This window comes from Acomys minous (genome assembly GCF_964271855.1).
Source record: "Acomys minous genome assembly, chromosome: 6".
In the NCBI taxonomy this organism is placed as follows: Eukaryota; Metazoa; Chordata; class Mammalia; order Rodentia; family Muridae; genus Acomys; species Acomys minous.
In genome coordinates, this window is record NC_140487.1 from 9,622,926 (window position 1) to 9,640,761 (window position 17,836).

A 17,836-nucleotide genomic window follows, 5' to 3' on the forward strand; every position below is an offset into this window, starting at 1 on the left:
AAAGATGTTTCCAATGAATAAATATTGCTTCAAATGAAGAGAATAGTGATTTCCCCAATATAATTATTGTTTTGATGGCTTGGTGACCAATATTGAGTTAACCCAGTGCAATTACTCTTTCATGCTGTGTAGTTCCATAGCCAGCTGCTGCAACATGTTATTCTGTCTGCTCTGCAGTTGGAAGTGTCCTGTCTATTGCCCTATTGAACGGCTTCTCCAAACTTAACAGTGTGTGCCTCAGGAAGGCAAAATATAAAGTTCAAGAGAAACACGATTGTCTTAGCTAATTTTCTTCTTGTTATGATAAAGTACTCCAACAAAAACAAGAAAAGGAAGAAATGGTGTATTTGGTCTCACAGTTCAAGAGAAAGGTTCATCAGAGGAGAAACCAAGGCTCCAGGAACTTGAAGCAGCTGGTCACAGTGCACTCGTAATAAGAAAACGAAAAACTGTGAATGCGTGCTGCTCTCAGTTCCCTTTATCCATTTACACAGTCCAGCAACCACACCATGAGTCATGCTGCCCACAGTGGGTGGGTCTTGCCAGCTCAATTAATGCAATGCCCACATGCATGCCCAGAGGCCTCTCTGTCAGTCACTCCTAGATTCTGTCAAGTTGACAACAGAAACCACCACACCACCATAATCATGTGAGAACAAAACAGCAACCACGCAGATCCCTGCAACATAAGTGTTTCAAGTGAGTGAAGCAATCATTTCAGTAGGAGAGACTAATAAATAGACACCTGTCTGGGAAAACCCTGAGAAGGATCTTTCCCTTCCTAACCCTTTTTTTTTTAACTTTTGTGTTTCCACTCCTCAGACCAATGTTGCCTTAGAAAAGTAACACAAGAGAGGGGGCTACAGTTGAGATGTAAAGAACTCAAACTACAGAACAAGCAGGTAATTTATATTCCTAATCCTACTATATGGGAATAGTTCTGAGACTGGCAGAGATATAAATGTAAAGGCATAGAGAGGGCTCATGTTGACCACAGGTTTTCTGTGACTTAGTATTAGAGGCCACTGCTAGTAAGGCATGAAGGAAGATTGGCAAATGCCTTACATTGACCCACACAATGACCAGAAAACTAGCTTTAATTGTTCTGTGCATCCCGCACACCTCATACAATTATAATGTTGGAACTGTATAATGCTTGTGAGAAATTATGATCTCAGAACAAAATAACCAGCTGGATCAGACCTGACAGGAATCATTCCTCCCAGTACGATGGACACTGACATCCTGCATCCTCCTTGTTCCAGCCCCAGCCCCAGATCTGTTGCTTTTACCCATCAGATTTGGACAGCTTCCTGGACAACATTGTAGAAAACTTCTGATCCAATTTGGACCACCATTTCAATCTCCTACTAAGCCTGGAATCTCTCAACATTTAGAAACTGAACCACAAATGTAAACACTAGATTGCTTAACCATTCTCTCCAACTTTGGGGGGCCCATTCCAAGGTATTATTTGCCCCACTTGAACCTGAAGAAACCTTAAAAGAACGATGCCCCATTCCCTTGGGGGAGGGTTATATAGGTTGCTGTTTGCTCGCTTGATCTACAAATGCTTATTCTCATTGGGAGGTGGTCTTAAGTCATTATTGGTCTTATACAGAGAAAATATTAGGGGCCTTTATCTTGCATACATAGGCAATGAGATCAGAGCTGAAAGGAAAGAAAGGGAGATTTAGGAACATAGAGGGAGGATAGAACAAAAGCTAGATGATTGAACCTACTCCTTAACTCAAGGCCTTAATTGTTACTTATAATGAGGGTTATGTCTAAGTCATTGCTATAGAATTTAGTATATTGATACAAAACATGGGCATGTCAAATACTTGGCAGATTTAAACAGAAGAATATATATCCTAAGTCTAACAGATAGATATGACTCTATCGATATATGTGGTAAATTAGTTGAATAAGGTCTTCAAAAGCCTCAAGACGCACAAAATATGGCATTTAAAGTTGTTCTTATCATCATAAATTTCTTCAACAAGACAAGTTAACTCCTGACAACACCCAGCCAACCTCAAAGAAGATGATGAGCATCAAAGAACCTCCTTATGGAGATGGCTTCAAAGGTGGCAAACAAGCCACTGGGCAAAATGTCCTCATTCCTGCCACAAACAAAATCTGCCTAAAAGTGGGCAACTTAGATGCAGGCAGAGTCAATGGCCACTCTCTGCCAAGTCAGGGTAAGCAAGTCCTCAATAGTTCCTGCCCTTCGAACAAGTCTGGCAGAGATATTAGGCCAAAAAGCTGAAGATGAGGCTCTAACGCTATAAAGTGTATTGGGTGACTGGTCAGGCAGTAAACTGTCTTAAGTCAATTTGCACATTTTGGAAGCTGCTAACCCACACTGCTGGTTCACTCAGGAATTTAAGTTTTATTCCTTCTCAAGTCTCTGAGGGGCATTGAAGACAAGATAATATAGTTCTATAACCAAGTTTAGCTGGTTAGGGGACAAGATGGTTTTAGATCAAGATAAAGAATTTAAACCCTTTGAGTTGAGATAGGATCGATACTGAATCTTATTCGGAAATTTAGACCCAACAAGACAGGAAAGTCACTTCCTTCAAATGGGTTGAATGCAGATGGCCAATTCACTATGAATGTAACATGTATAGAACTCATTATTCTCATGATTGTCACATGTTTCTCCCCGCTGTATGTAGTTTGTTTTATACATGTGTAATAAAGTGAAAATATTGAAAAAAAAGAAAAGTAACACAATGTTCAGGGTCTGTGTCTGTGGTTCAGTGTAAATACATCAGGGAGTGTCTCATGCCAATGCGCCACACAAATATTTTATCTTTAAACAGACTCATCAGCCTTAAAAAGGATAATGTCTAATAACAAGCAAGTGGTCTAGAAACAGAATCGCATGAGGACCAACATATGGGAGGAAGCTTATCTAGAGCTGCATGCCTCCTGCTCAGTGGCATGCTTGCACGAAGACAAATCCACTCTTCCCTTTTAATGCATGAAACCAGGGTAGCTTTTGAGGGGAAATATTCTTTTTAATTTTGAACCTATAAATTAACTCACAGAAATAAAACTTGATATTTATCTAAAAATAAAACCTTTAGTGTTCCTGTTAGATCACCACTCACTGTTTAGTACCCATGGGATTTTATACATTGAAATTACATCTGCCCAAAGTTATCGCCTTTGTGTTTCTTCATGTATATGTATCTATGTCTGTTCTTTGTTTTACAATATGTCAAAATGTTTTTATATACTTACATGACAATATATTCTACTTTGAACCTGTCAGTGGAGAAACTGATAATGTCATAGCAATTACTAATATGAGTTTTTACTTTATAACCTAACAGTAAAACTCATATAACTTTCCAATTGCATTTTATCCTAATCTACTTATATTAAATAAGACTTGAGGAATATATATATATACACATTCCAGGACTACATAGACCAGCATCCTAATGCCAGCTACTTGCCAACTTGCTTGCAGAGTTACCCTGTCTCTCCAGCTTCTATATCGTAGTGCATGTTACCTAAGCCTGTGCACCCTAAGATCCATGAAAACTTGTTTTCTATTAGGCTCCTTCATTTGAAGAGAAAGTAAGAGGAGACCAGGATATTGTACTCTGTCTTAGCATTACAAAGTATCTTGTGCAGTGGCTGCATCTGCTTGGCTCTCACTGCAACTGGGCACCTCCAAGGCCCTGCCTCCCAAAAATTGTCCAAACACCTAAATTCTGGCTACAAATTCTCTCCATTTTTTTCAAGCATGATTTCTGTCTGTCCTAATTCAGAGTTTCCTGCCCAGACTATTTTCCCTTTAGACTTTCCAACATTTGAAAATTAATCCCAACATTAAATTCCATTGGCTATGTTACCCAACATAAGTCTGTTTCTTTGTAACTTCAAAGTAGAAATTAGACAGCTAATTTCTGTCTAAAAAGTAAAAGATAAAAGCAAATGTAGGTATAGCATCTGGCACCACACCAACAATGACTGGAAGTTTATGCATAGATTTTTAAACACTAAGTCAAAAGCAGTAACAAGAGGGTTAATATGTGTGGTAGTTTTTCCTGATCCTCTCATGAAGAGGATAGCATTGTTTGGCCATTTCAGATAAACCAAGCACAGTCTGTGTGCTAATTCAATGCCGTCCATTTGGGAAGATGTGTATGAAGATATAGAAGAATGCCTTTTAATCAGGGGTTCACATTATCACGAGCCAACTCCTTAAGAAAGTTAGATACATTTAACATTTAAGCTGTTCTCTCTTTCTCTATGTTTGGAGAGATCAGAAGACAACCTGTGGGAGCTGGTTCTCTTCCACCATGTGGGATCTAGGGATTCAACTCAGCTCTGATACCTGCTAAGTAACCCATGTCCCCAGGCCACCTGCCAGTGCTGTCTGAAACTTTATAAGTGATTCCAGTGTGTAGCCAGAGGGGGAATTTCTGTGTTAAAACACTGTTGTCCCTTCTGCTGACCCAGTGCTGGTATGGACAAGCCAATGAGCTGGTTTTTTGCTGTTGTTTTTGTTGTTCATTTGTCTAGCTAGCATTGGCAGTAGGAGCAGTTCTTAGCTTAGGAGTTGTTGAGAGTATTCGTGAATAGAATTTGCAGCACCTGGTGCTATTGCAGCCGTGATGTCCTGCCACAACTATCAACTCACTCTTTCTGAACTTCACAGCTTCCAGGCATGGAAAGACTGCCTACCGAGAAGGCACAGTGGCATGTCAACAACAGAGAGAGAAGTCATTGAGGTATAATTCACTTTCAAAGACTTCCGAACTATCTTTTCTTTGATTGAAAGTAAGTGCTTATATTTGTTGTTTTATATTTTAAATTTTCACTATTGTAAATAATTATTCTATATTCCATTATCTCAAGATATTCTAAATATTCTCCTAATCTTTACTTCTTTTTTCCACAAAATATGTATATTTATTTATTTTATATGTATTTATTTCCAGAAAATATGTATGATTTTATTTTTTCTCCATTATTTATTTATTTATTACTTTGCATCCTGATCACATTTCCCTTCTTCCCCCTCACACACACCTACCCCCATTTCGCCCTCTCCTCCCCCTCAGAGAAGGGAGAGGTTCCCCATGGGTGCCAGTCCACCCTGGCACATTAACTCTCTGCAAGACTAGGTATATACCCTCTCCCACTGAGGCCAGGCAAGGCTGCCCTATTACGGGAATGGGATCCAAAGGCAGGCATAAGAATCAGAGAGGGCTCCCAATCCAGTTGCTCGGGACCCACATGAAGACCAGGCTGCACATATGCTACATATATGTAGCAGGGCTAGGACCAGTCTATGTATGTGTTTTGGTTGCTGGTTCAGTCTCTGTGAGCCCCCGTGGGCCCAGGTTAGTTGACTCTGTAGGTCTTCATGTGGAGGTCTTGACCGCCTCCAGCTCCCTGAATTGTTTCACCAACTCTTCCACAGGGCTCCCTGAGCTCTGTCTAATGTTTGGCCTCTCAGACGTGTTTTTCTAGGCTCCTGTCCTCAAACATAGCAGAGTAACATTAATAGTGTCAGGGATTGGTTCTCTCCCATAAGATGTGTCCCAAATAGGACCAGTTTTTGGTTGGACATTCCCTAAATCTTAGCTCTATCTTTGTCCTTGCATATCTTACACACAGTAGAAATTTGGGGTCAAAGCTTTTGTGGTGGGTCTGGTGTCCTTATCCCACCACTGGAAGTAATGCCTGGCTCCACATCCCCTGCTGCTAGAAGTTTCAGTTAGTGGACCCCTTCCCAGATCTGTAGCACATGCCAGAGATGTCCCCACCTCCTATCTCCATTCTCTCACCTACTCCCCTCCCTACCCATCATCCCTACTCTTACTGCCCTCCCTACCCCTCATCCCTACTCTTACTGCCCTCCCTACCCCTCATCCCTACTCTTACTCCCCCTCCCTACCCCTCATCCCTACTCTTACTGCCCTCCCTACCCCTCATCCCTACTCTTACTGCCCTCCCTACCCCGTCTCCTACCCAGTTCTCTCCCTTTATCCAACTCCAATGCTTCTTTTCCCTTCTGAGTGAGACTGAAGCATCCTCCCTTGGGCCCTCCTTGTTACTTAACTTCTTTGGGTCTGTGGATTATAGCATAGCCATCCTGAACTTTATGGCTAATATCCACTTGTAAGTAAGTGGATATCATGTGTGTCTTTCTGGGTCTGGATTACCTCATTTAGGACGACCTTTTCTAATTCCATCCATTTGCCTGCAAATTGCATTGTATTCCATTGTGTAAATGAACCACAGTTTCTGTATCCATTCTTTGGTTGAGGGACATCTGGGTTGTTTCCAGTTCCTGTCTATTACAAATAAAACTGCAGTGAGCATAGCTGAGCAGGTGTTCTTGTTGTATGGTAGAGCATCTTTTGGGGATATGCCCGGGAGCGGCAGAGCTGGGTCTTGAGGGAGAGCTATTCCTAATTTTCTTGGGAAACACCAGATTGATTTCCAAAATGTTTGTACAAGTTTGCACTCCCACCAGCAATGAAGGAGTGTTCTCCCTTCTCCACAACCTCACCAGCATGTGTTGTCACTTGACTACTCTTATATTTTAATCCTAGTTATTATAGCCATAATCTTTCAAAACACCTAAATAGAAAACTCAGCTCTTACCTCAGAGCATCCTTTCCCTTTAACTTCATGTGTGGTCACCATGTCCCGTGTAGTTGAACATCAAGTCTTGTAGGCCCAAGTTCCCAAGTGATACTTATACCACCTCTCTTCATTCCTTCACCTAATGACCTGGCACATGATAACTTAGCATTTCACACAGATTGTTACTCCTCACAGAACAGTAGTCTCCAAGCATCTAAGTATGAGATCTAGAGAAGAAATGCATCCCTTGAGATTAATCAGAGATGAAATCAAACTCTGCCTCCATCCAGGGTGTGTTACTGAGGGAAACCATATCTAGCTGAGCTGCACACTTCCTCATGAAATTATAAATGCTAAGTTCTTGGCACAGTTTCAAGAGTAATTTAAATGATTGTGTCAATAGCCCCTGTCTGCTACCTATTTCTCCCACCCACTCCTGGTTCTCTTCTTTTCCCACTAAAATGCAGCTTCGCAGAGCTGTGTTCACACCCACCATCAAGCCATTTTATGAGCTCATGCCTACGAAAGGATGTACCCTTCAGCTCCCACCTCCCTAGATCTGCTTAACATTAGATCTAAGCATTCTTCTGCACAGCAGTTTTTATCCATTTCTACACTGAGAAACACCTCTTTTTATTGTGCAACTCCACATAGAGCATAATGCAATTGTTTCCTTTTCATCACTAGATTATGAACTGTTTTAATACATGAGTTTCCTATATCTTTATATGTACAGTAAGAATAGTGTTTAATATTTGTTTTATACACTACAATATTTATTGCATAACTGCATAGCTGAAATCATCAGTAAATTAAAGATAGTGAAGGGTAATTTGAGAAATGACAAGATCACACATCCTTTTCCCTTTTAGAAAAACATAGGAAACAGACACTTTTCCACAGATGTTTTGGTGTTCTCTAAGTGAGAATATTGACTTATAAAGACTGCCGTTTCTCTCTCTTGTGTTACAAATTATGTGCTCTTAGGGCCAGATTCCCTGAAAGCAGTAAGGATTTCACTTTGGCTCTACTGTGTGCTAGCTCTATGACAGAAGGTACATTACTGAGCCTGCCTGAAACTGAACGCCATCTTTCATGAGATGGAAAAACAGTAGGACTCAGTGTGTGGCACCACTATATGGAATGAATGACATCATATACATGAAGTAGTTAAGAATACAAAGCCTCCTTTCACCTAAATTGCTATAATTATTATTACCATAAAGGAAAATATCAGTTTTGTTCCTATTTTGTTGTTGTTTCACATGACAAAACTTGCTTGATTTCTCTTTACCAGGTGACTTAATTAAAAAGAAAAGTTAATTCTTGTGAATGCAAAGTCTCTAATGTGCAGTTTCTATGCCAAGTGTCTAAAATAATTTAATTTAGATGTCGCAACTAAACTGACCTGAGTTTATACAAATACAGCTAAGATTATCCCTTGTGGGAAGTTAGCGTGCTTCTCTTCCAGCTGATGCTTGCTTCTATTCTCTGCCTCTTAGGAGACAGCCTGTCCCATCTCAGTAGTTACCATGGTAATCATGTATTTTTGTCAAATGATAAAGTGGCACTCTCTTCAATTGTTACTACTAATATTCCTAGATTATCCTAACAAGGAAAAGTATGGTATGCTAGCACTCTGTGATACAGATAATACTTGACATATCATGTAATTTAATTAAAAAAAATAAGCATTCCTTCCAAATTTCACAAACGATAAAAAAAAATACTGAGGATTTTTTTTTAGCAACTTCTCCTTAGTCCCTCTTAAGACAAAGTAGTCAAGGTACAAGATATAGATCACATGAATCTAAGTAAGGTATGTAATTAGCAATCATATTTTCAGCTCTTACCTGGTAAGCTGTATTCCCTAAGCCTGCTCAGCATAAATAAGAAGCAGTTGCAAGACTTAAGCTGCATAGGGAGCCTCTGAGTGCAGGTAGGCCAGCACCCACAGGAGGGAAATCCAGAGTCTGTATTTTTCTCTCATTAAGCATTTGTTTTATATTTAACTATGTCTATCTGGATCACATACACATGGTAGATGTGCCCACAAATGCCATGGCACTGAGATTATGGAAAATTATGAGCCACCTGATGTGGTTGCTAGGAATCAAATCCACATCCATTGCAAGAACAGAACATGCTCTTAACTGCTAAGCAATGCATCTCTCTAGCCCTCAGAATCTATGTTTTTAAAACTTCTTCAGAGCTAAGCATAGTGACTCACAATTGTCATCTGGATCTCTAAGATGCTGAGTCAGGAGGATTTCTATAAGTTCAAAGACAAGTGTAGGCTACAGTCTTAATGCCTTAAAACTATCATCTTCAGCAATACTGATGATCAAAGAAGTTTAATTGTTTTTCAACAGAGTTCAGTATATACTTTGAATACAGCATATGACCTGTAAAGATTTACTGAGATAATCTACTATGAGATTTATCATTTAGGCTAAAGCTACATCGGAAACACATTTATGGTGTCATTAGTTATTTTGGTCAATTGAAAACTCTCCTTATGATTTATAAATCTGTATGTTTCTTTCTTGGTTTAGAAAACATACACTTGCTGCTTTGAGCAAAACATCATGCCAAGACTAGGGACTGCAAGTGGGAAATGAAAAGATGAGTCATTTGTGTTCAGTCCAAAGCAGAACCCCCAAGTGGTTGGGGTGATGAAAATGTTGTAAATGAAAGGGATGTCTCTCTTTTCCTTTATCTTTCTTTCATAGGTATGGAGATAGGTGTTGAAAAGAAAAGAGGAATATAGAAATATATAGGGATGATAGGACAAAAAGTAGATTAGTGAATCTACTCCTCAACTTAAGGCCTTAATTGTAACTTACAATTAAGATTTTTAAATTCATTTTTATAGAATTTTGTATATTGATACAAAATAAGTTTAACTTTGATACATTGGTGTAGAATTCAAACTTAAGATCATTCTTTACATATTATATATATCTTCACATATTCTACATCTACTCTAATAGGAGATATTGTACCCATACAACTCAATTATAATACAAGGCTTACTTCCAATACCTTGAAAGTGGTATTGCAGGCTATTTAAGATAAGTAATACAAGTTAATTGTTAGTTGATCAAATCATGGTCATGTCAATTACTAATCTATTTTTATCACAAGAATATACATCCTAGGTTTAACAGATAGATAGAATTCTATAGATAGATAAGGTAGAATAGTTAGATAAGATCTTCAGAAGCCTCAGAGACCCATAGAATATGGCAGTTAAAGATGTTTTTATTATTTTAAATATTCTTTGACAACAAGACAGGTTAACTCCTGGCAGCACCCAGTCTACCTCAAAGAAGATGATGAGCATCAAAGAACCGCCCTATAGAGATGGCTTCAAATGCAGCAAAGAAGACACTGGGGGAAAAGTCCTTGTTTCTGCCACAGACAAAATTCTGCCTACAATGGGCTACCTTGGATTCAGGTACAGGTGACAGCAAAACTCTGCCAAGACAAGGTAAGCAAGTCCTCAACAGTTCCTGCCTCACAAATATGTCTGTCAGATATATTGGGCCAGAAGGCTGAAGATGATGCTGTGACACATAGAGAGTTTTGGGTGGCTATTCAGGTAACCAACTGTCTCTATAATCTTCTCATTTGGAAAGCTACTACCCTGCTCTCCTGGCATATTCAAGTAATCAACATTATTCCTTCTCAAGTATCTGATGGGGTTGAAAACCAGACAGTTTAGTCTTACAATTAAGATTAATTGTTTAGGAGTTAAGATGTTTTTAGGTCTAGATAGATGTTTTAATTTGATAGAAATGAGATATGATAGATATTTATTTTCATTCAGAGTTTTAGACTTACCAAGATACGAAACATGTTTTCTTCAAATTTGCCAAATACAAATAGCCAAAACACTATGAATGTTACATGTATATATTTCCTGATTGTTTCATGATTCTTTGTGATATATGTAGTTTATTTTATTTATGTGTATTAATATAAATGTATATGTAAAAAAGAAACATAATAAATTTTTAAATAAACAAAAAACAAACAAAACAACACAACAACAAAGAGACTGTGACCAAGTAAACAGAAGGATTGTTACTGAGTGAACAAAGGCCTACAGTCCAGTTTCTGTTTACTACTAGCCTACCTTAAACCACCAGGATTCCTTAGTCACACCCCAAAGGTCAACTACCTCAGGAAAGAGCATTTACTTCCCTGACGAATCCAAATCCAAACAGCTTATATCAGCGCAAAGATCTTACCCTGCTGATTGTCATATACAATCCACTTTTCTTCCATTTTGCCCTTCTCTTTGCTCTCTGCCCAGAGAGAGCCTTAGCAGTTTCATCATCAATCAACTGTTGATTTTACTCATAAAGTGGTCTGGCTCAGCAGTTTCACTGCACCCTTGCTTACAGTGTTAACTCTGTAATACATAGAAACTGCCAAAGACAGTGATACACACTTATAATCCCAGATACGCTGGGGTCTGGGAGGAACACTGGACGATCATGTGTTCAAGACCAACCTGGGCAACATGGCAAGACATTTTATTGGAAAGAAAAAATTGATTTACTATTACTTAATAGGAAAGTAAGATATAAGTTTGAATAACATTTACCTTAACACAATCACCACTGTGTTACTCTAAGACACCAGACTGGATAACTGAGCCTATGGACTGGGTGGAGGCACTTCAGTTCTCATCTCAGACTTTTCTGGGTAAAAGAAAAAGGAAGAAATAGATGCTTTTCCAAACATAGAAGATGTTTGTTCTTTCTTAGTTGAAGAGGGCATTTTAAATACTGCTGTTTACCAGTTCAAGATCTGAAGATGCAAATGGAGACAGTGATAAAGGCACAGACAGAAGAAAAACAAAGCAAGCCTCAAAAGATACAAGAAGATTGAAATAATACCTTACATCCTATGAGATCACCATGATCTAAGGCTGGACTTCAACAACAAGAAAAATAACAAAAAGCCTACACACACATGGAAACTAAACAACTCTCTACTTAATGACACCTGGGTCAGGGAAGAAATAAAGAAAGAAATTAAGGACTTCCTGAAATTCAATGATAATAAAGGAACAACATACCCAAACTTGTGGAACACATTGAAAGCAGTGCTAAGAGGAAAATTCATAGCACTAAGTGCCTTTAGAAAGAAAATGCAAATATCTCACATAAGCAACCTAACAACACATATGGAAGCCCTAGAAAAAAAGAAGAAAAAACACCCAAGAGGAGTAGACATCTGAAAATAATCAAACTCAGGGCTGAAATAAATACATTAAAAACAACTAGAACAATTAAAAGAGTCAACAAAACCAAGAGCTGGTTCTTTGAGAAAATCAACAAGATAGACAAACCATTAGCCAAACTAACTAAAAGGCAGAGAGACACTATCCAAATCAACAAAATCAGAAACAAAAAGAGAGACATAACAACAGACACTGAAGAAATACAAAGAATCATACGATCCTACTTTAAAGGCATATATGCCACAAAATTTGAAAATCTAAAGGAAATATACCTGCACAATATTTTAAAGACATTGAAAGATCAATTCTCAACTTCATATGGAAAAACAAAACAAAACAAAACAAAAAAACAGAATAGCAGAAACAATCCTGTACAATAAAAGATCCTCTGGAGGAATTTTCATACCAGATCTCAAGCTATACTATAGACCAACAGTAATTACAACAGCATGGTACTGGTACAGCAATAGGCTGGTGGATCAATGGAATCGAATCGAAGACCTAGAAATGAATCCACACACATATGGGCACTTGATTTTTGACAAAAAGCCAAATCTATTCAATGGGAAAAGGATAGCTTATTAAACAAATGGTGCTGGTCTAACTGGATGTCTACATGAAGAAAAATGCAATTGGACCCATATTTGTCACCATGCACAAAATTCAAGTCCAAATGGATTAAAGACCTTAACATAAAACCAGAGACACTAAATCGGTTAGAAGAAAAAGTGGGGAAGAGCCTGGAACATATTGGCACAGGAGACAACTTCCTGAACAAAACACCAACAATTAATAAATGGGACCTCATGAGGCTGAGAAGCTTCTGTAAGGCAGGAGACACTGTCAACAGAACAAAGTGACTGCCTTACAGACTGGGAAAAGATCTTCACCAACCCCTCATCTGACAAAGGTCTAATATCCAAAATATATAAAGAACTCAAGAATTTAAACATCACCAAACCAAATAACCCAATTGAGAAATGGGGCTTGGAACTAAACAGAGAATTCTCAACAGGATATCGAATGGCTGAGAAGCTCTTAAAGAAAAGCTCAACGTCCTTAGTCATCAGGGAAATGCAAATCAAAATGACTCTGAGATTCCATCTTACACCCATCAGAATGGCTAAGATCAAAATTTCAAGTGACACCATATGCTGGCGAGGATGTGGAGAAAGAGGAGCACTCCTTCATTGCTGGTGGGAATGCAAACTAGTACAGCCACTTTGGAAATCTATCTGGTGCTATCTCAGAAAAATGGGAATAGGGCTTCCTCAAGACCCAGCTATTCCACTCCTTGGTATACCCAGAAAATGCTACACCACACAACAAGGACATATGCTCAACCATGTTCATAGCAGCCTTATTTGTAATAGCCAGAACATGGAAACAGCCTAAATGTCCCTCAGTTGAAGAATGGATAAAGAAATTGTGGTACATTTACACTATGGAATACTACTCAGCTATTAAAAACAAGGAAATCCCGAAATTTGTGGACAAATGGATGGGACTAGAAATGATCATACTGACTGAGTTAACCCAGAAGCAGAAAGACTCACATGGTATATACTCACTTATAAGTAGGCACTAGCCCAAATGCATGTCCCACAAAAGTCTTCACTTACCAAGAGATTGGAATAGATGTGAAGACTCCTATTGAGACTCTAGGTAAGAGAAATATAGGAGATGAGGAAATAGAAGGACCCAGAGGGTCCTAGAAACCTACAAGAAGAACATCATGTCAGGTGAATCGGGGCCCAGGGGAGTCTGCTCAAACTATTGCACTAACCAAGGACAATACAATAGTAAACATCGAACCCCTACTCTGATCTACCCAATGAACAGGACATTCTCCACAGTTATGTGGAGAGTACGGACTGACTTTGACATGAACTCTGGTGCTCCATATTTGACCACCTCTTTTGGTGGGGAGTCCTGGTGGCACTCAAAGAAAGAATAAGCAGGCTACCAAGATGAGACTTGATAGCCTATGACCATATAGTGGGGGAGGAAGTCCCTGTCAGTCACACATCTAGGGGATGAGAATAGGGTGAAGGCAGGAGGGAAGGAGGAATGGGAGGATACAAGTGATGGGCTAACAATTGAGTTGTAATCTGAATAAATAATTAAAACATTTTAAAAGACTTTAAAAAAAGAAATACTGTCATTTACACTTGACATATTTTTATTTGCTTTCATAATCTCTCTATTTTTTGTTATATTTGGAATGAGAAGTTTAGTTCATTTTTGGTCTATAAACTTGAATATTAAAAACAAATCAGTTCACACGGACCAATAATATCTCCAAATAACAACATTATCCCTTGTAACAATAAAGAAAATATAAGCATTTCAGTGCAGAATTCTACCAGACCTTCAAGGGCGAGCTAATACCGAAGCTACTCCAAAAGATAGAAAGGGATGGAACATTACCAAATTCATTCTATGAGGCCATAGTCTCATTGATACCTAAATGATACCTAAACCTAACAAAGACTCAACAAAGAAAGAGAATTTCAGACCAATTTCTCTTATGAACATCGATGCAAAAATACTAAATAAAATACTTGCAAAACGAATACAAGAACACATCAAAGATATCATTCATCATGACCAAGTAGGCTTCATTCCAGGCATGCAGGGATGGTTTAATATACGGAAATCCATCAATGTAATTCACCACATAAACACACTGAAAATAAAAAACCACATGATCATCTCTTTAGATGCAGAGAAAGCATTTGATAAAATCCAACACCCATTCATGTTTAAAGTTTTAGAGAGATCAGGAATACAAGGCACTTTCCTCAACATAATAAAGGCTATATATAGGAAGCCAATAGCCAAAATCAAAGTAAATGGTGAGATACTCAAGGAAATTCCTCTAAAATCAGGAACAAGGCAAGGCTGCCCACTCTCTCCATATCTCTTCAATATAGTACTCGAAGTTCTAGCCAGAGCAATAAGACAACAAAAGGAGATCAAGGGTATCCAAATGGGAAAGGAGGAATTCAAATTATCCCTATTTGCAGATGATATGATAGTCTACATAAGTGACCCTCAAAATTCCACCAGAGAACTCCTACAGCTGATAAACACCTTCAGCAAATTGGCTGGATACAAAATTAACTCAAAAAAGTCTGTAGCCTTCCTATACACAAAGGACAAGCTTGCAGAGGAAGAAATTAGGAAAACTACACCCTTCACATTAGCCACAAGCAATATAAAGTACTTAGGAGTTAATCTAACTAAGCAAGTGAAGGACTTGTTTGAAAAAAATTTCAAAACTCTAAAGAAAGAGATTGAAGATGACATGAGAAGATGGAAGGATCTTCCTTGCTCATGGATCGGGAGAATTAACATAATAAAAATGGCCATCCTACCAAAAGCAATCGACAAATTCAATGCAATCCCTATCAAAATTCCTACACAATTTTTTAAAGACATTGAAAGTTCAATTCTGAACTTCATATGGAAAAACAAAAAACCCAGAATACAATAAAACAATCTTGTACAATAAAAGGTGCTCCGGAGGAGTCTCCATACCTGATCTCAAACTGTACTATAAAGCAATAGTAATTAAAACAGCATGGTACTGGCACAGCAACAGGCTGGTTGATCAGTGGAATCGAATCGAAGACCCAGATATGAATCCACACACATATGGTTGCTTGATTTTCAACAAAGAAGCCAAATCCATTCGATGGAAAAGGGATAGCATCTTCAACAAATGGTGCTGGTCTAACTGGATGTCTATGTGTAAAAAAATGCAACTGAACCCATATTTGTCACCTTGTACAAGTGGATTAAAGACCTCAACATAAACCCAGAGACACTAAGTCACTTAGAAGAAAAGTGGGGAAGAGCCTGGAACATATTGGCACAGGAGACAACTTCCTGAACAGAACACCAACAGCCCAGACATTAATGTCAACAATTAATAAATGGGACCTCATGAGGCTGAGAAGCTTCTGTAAGGCAAGAGACACTGTCAAGAGAACAAAGTGACAGCCTACAAACTGGGAAAAGATCTTCACCAACCCTACATCTGACAAAGGTCTAATATCCAAAATATATAAAGAACTCAAGAAATTAAACACCACCAAACCAAATAACGCAATTGAGAAATGGGGCATGGAATTAAACAGAGAATTCTCAACAGAGGAATATCAAATGGCTGAGAAACCCTTAAAGAAATGATCAACCTCCTTAATCATCAGGGAAATGCAAATCAAAACAATGCTGAGATTCCATCTTACACCCATCAGGATGGCTAAGATCAAAAATTCAAGCGACACCACATGCTGGCAAGGATGTGGGGAGAGAGGAACACTCCTTCATTGCTGGTGGGAATGCAAACTACTACAACCACTTTGGAAATCTATCTGGTGCTATCTCAGAAAAATGGGAATAGGGCTTCCTCAAGACCCAGCTATTCCACTCCTTGGAATATACCCAGAAGATGCTCCAGCACACAACAAAAAAATTTGCTCAACCATGTTCATAGCAGCCTTATTCATAATAGCCAGAACATGGAAACAGCCGAAGTGTCCCTCAATAGAAGAATGGATAAAGAAACTGTGGTACATATACACTATGGAATACTACTCAGCTGTTCAAAACAAGGAATTCCCGAAATTTGTGGATAAATAGATTGAGCTAGAAATGATCATAATGAGTGAGTTAACCCAGAAGCAGAAAGACTCAAATGGTATATACTCACTTATATCTGCATATTAGCCCAAGGGGCATGTCCCACGAAAGCCTTCACTTACCAGGAAACTGAGACAGAGGGGAGAACATTCTAGTGGGACTCTAGATGAGAGAATCATGGGAGAATGGCAAAGTAGAAGGATCCAGAGGGTCCTAGAAGCCTACAAGTAGAACATTATGATAGGCAGATTTGGGCACAGGGGTCCCGCTCAAACTAAGGCACCAGCCAAGGACAATACAGGTGGTAAACCTTAAACCCCTACCCAGATCTAGCCAATGGACAGAACACTCTCCACAGTAGAGTGGAGAGTGGGATATGACTTTCTCACATACTCTGGTGCCTCACCTTTGACCATGTCCCCTGGAGGGGGAGACCTGGTGGCACTCAGAGGCAGGACAGCAGGTTACTAAGAAGAGACTTGATACCCTATGAACATATACAGGGGGAGGTAATCCCCCTCAGGAACAGTCATAGGGGAGGGGGATAAGGGGAAAATGGGAGGGAGGGAAGAATGGGAGGATACAAGGGATGGGATAACCATTGAGATGTAACAAGAATAAATTAATAAAGGAGAAAAAAAGTAAAAAAAAAAAAGAACATATAAACAAGTAGATTTACAACAAGCAATGTGGCTGAAATAGCAATAAAATGTCCCCTCACAAAGAAAAATAAATAAATAAATGTAAAAAAAAAGAAAATATAAGCAATTTTACAGGGAGGGAATGTAGACAGTTCAGGCTCATTTTATGAATGAGTCTTGGGGCTAGAAAGAACACAGAAGATTATCCAAATCGTGCGTTTAATATATCAACAGAGTCAGAACTGGAAAAGAGACCCATCTTTCTACAGTCTTTCCAGTGTTTGTCAAACCGCTGAGTGCTCATCTGCATAGGAACATGTGCATACATACCTTGTATAGCTTTTACACAGAATGGGAAATCAGAAAATGGTTTACATTATAATATATGAAGCTAAGTTCAACATATTTAAATAACATTTGCATCCAAGCTCTTAAGTTCAAGTACTACTCTGGATAAAAGTGTAGATTTTGTATGAAACCATCCCAAATTTTAATGCTTTCCAGAAATAAAATGATTAACTGTATACTGGAAGTAACATTTTGCCTGTTGGTTGAAGTTCTGTTGTAATATTTAAGTCTTATAGTAAATTAATATATTTCACCAAGCACTCCCAATGCTGGGTGTGGAAGTCACTCCAGCATTAGTCACTATATGTTGAGTTAA

The 17,836-nt window shown here is 38.6% G+C and overlaps 2 long non-coding RNA genes across 2 annotated transcripts in view; one reads left to right on the plus strand and one right to left on the minus strand.

The window, feature by feature from the left end:
- The window catches only part of LOC311599499, a 93,079-nt gene extending 88,334 nt beyond the window's left edge, over positions 1-4,745 (plus strand). The window contains exon 5 of the long non-coding RNA XR_014779917.1: positions 4,685-4,745. This is a non-coding gene — a long non-coding RNA (uncharacterized lncRNA). The remainder of the gene's footprint in view (positions 1-4,684) is intronic.
- Positions 1-17,836, minus strand: part of LOC311599498 — a 173,556-nt gene that overhangs the window by 30,686 nt on the left and 125,034 nt on the right. The window lies entirely within an intron of this gene.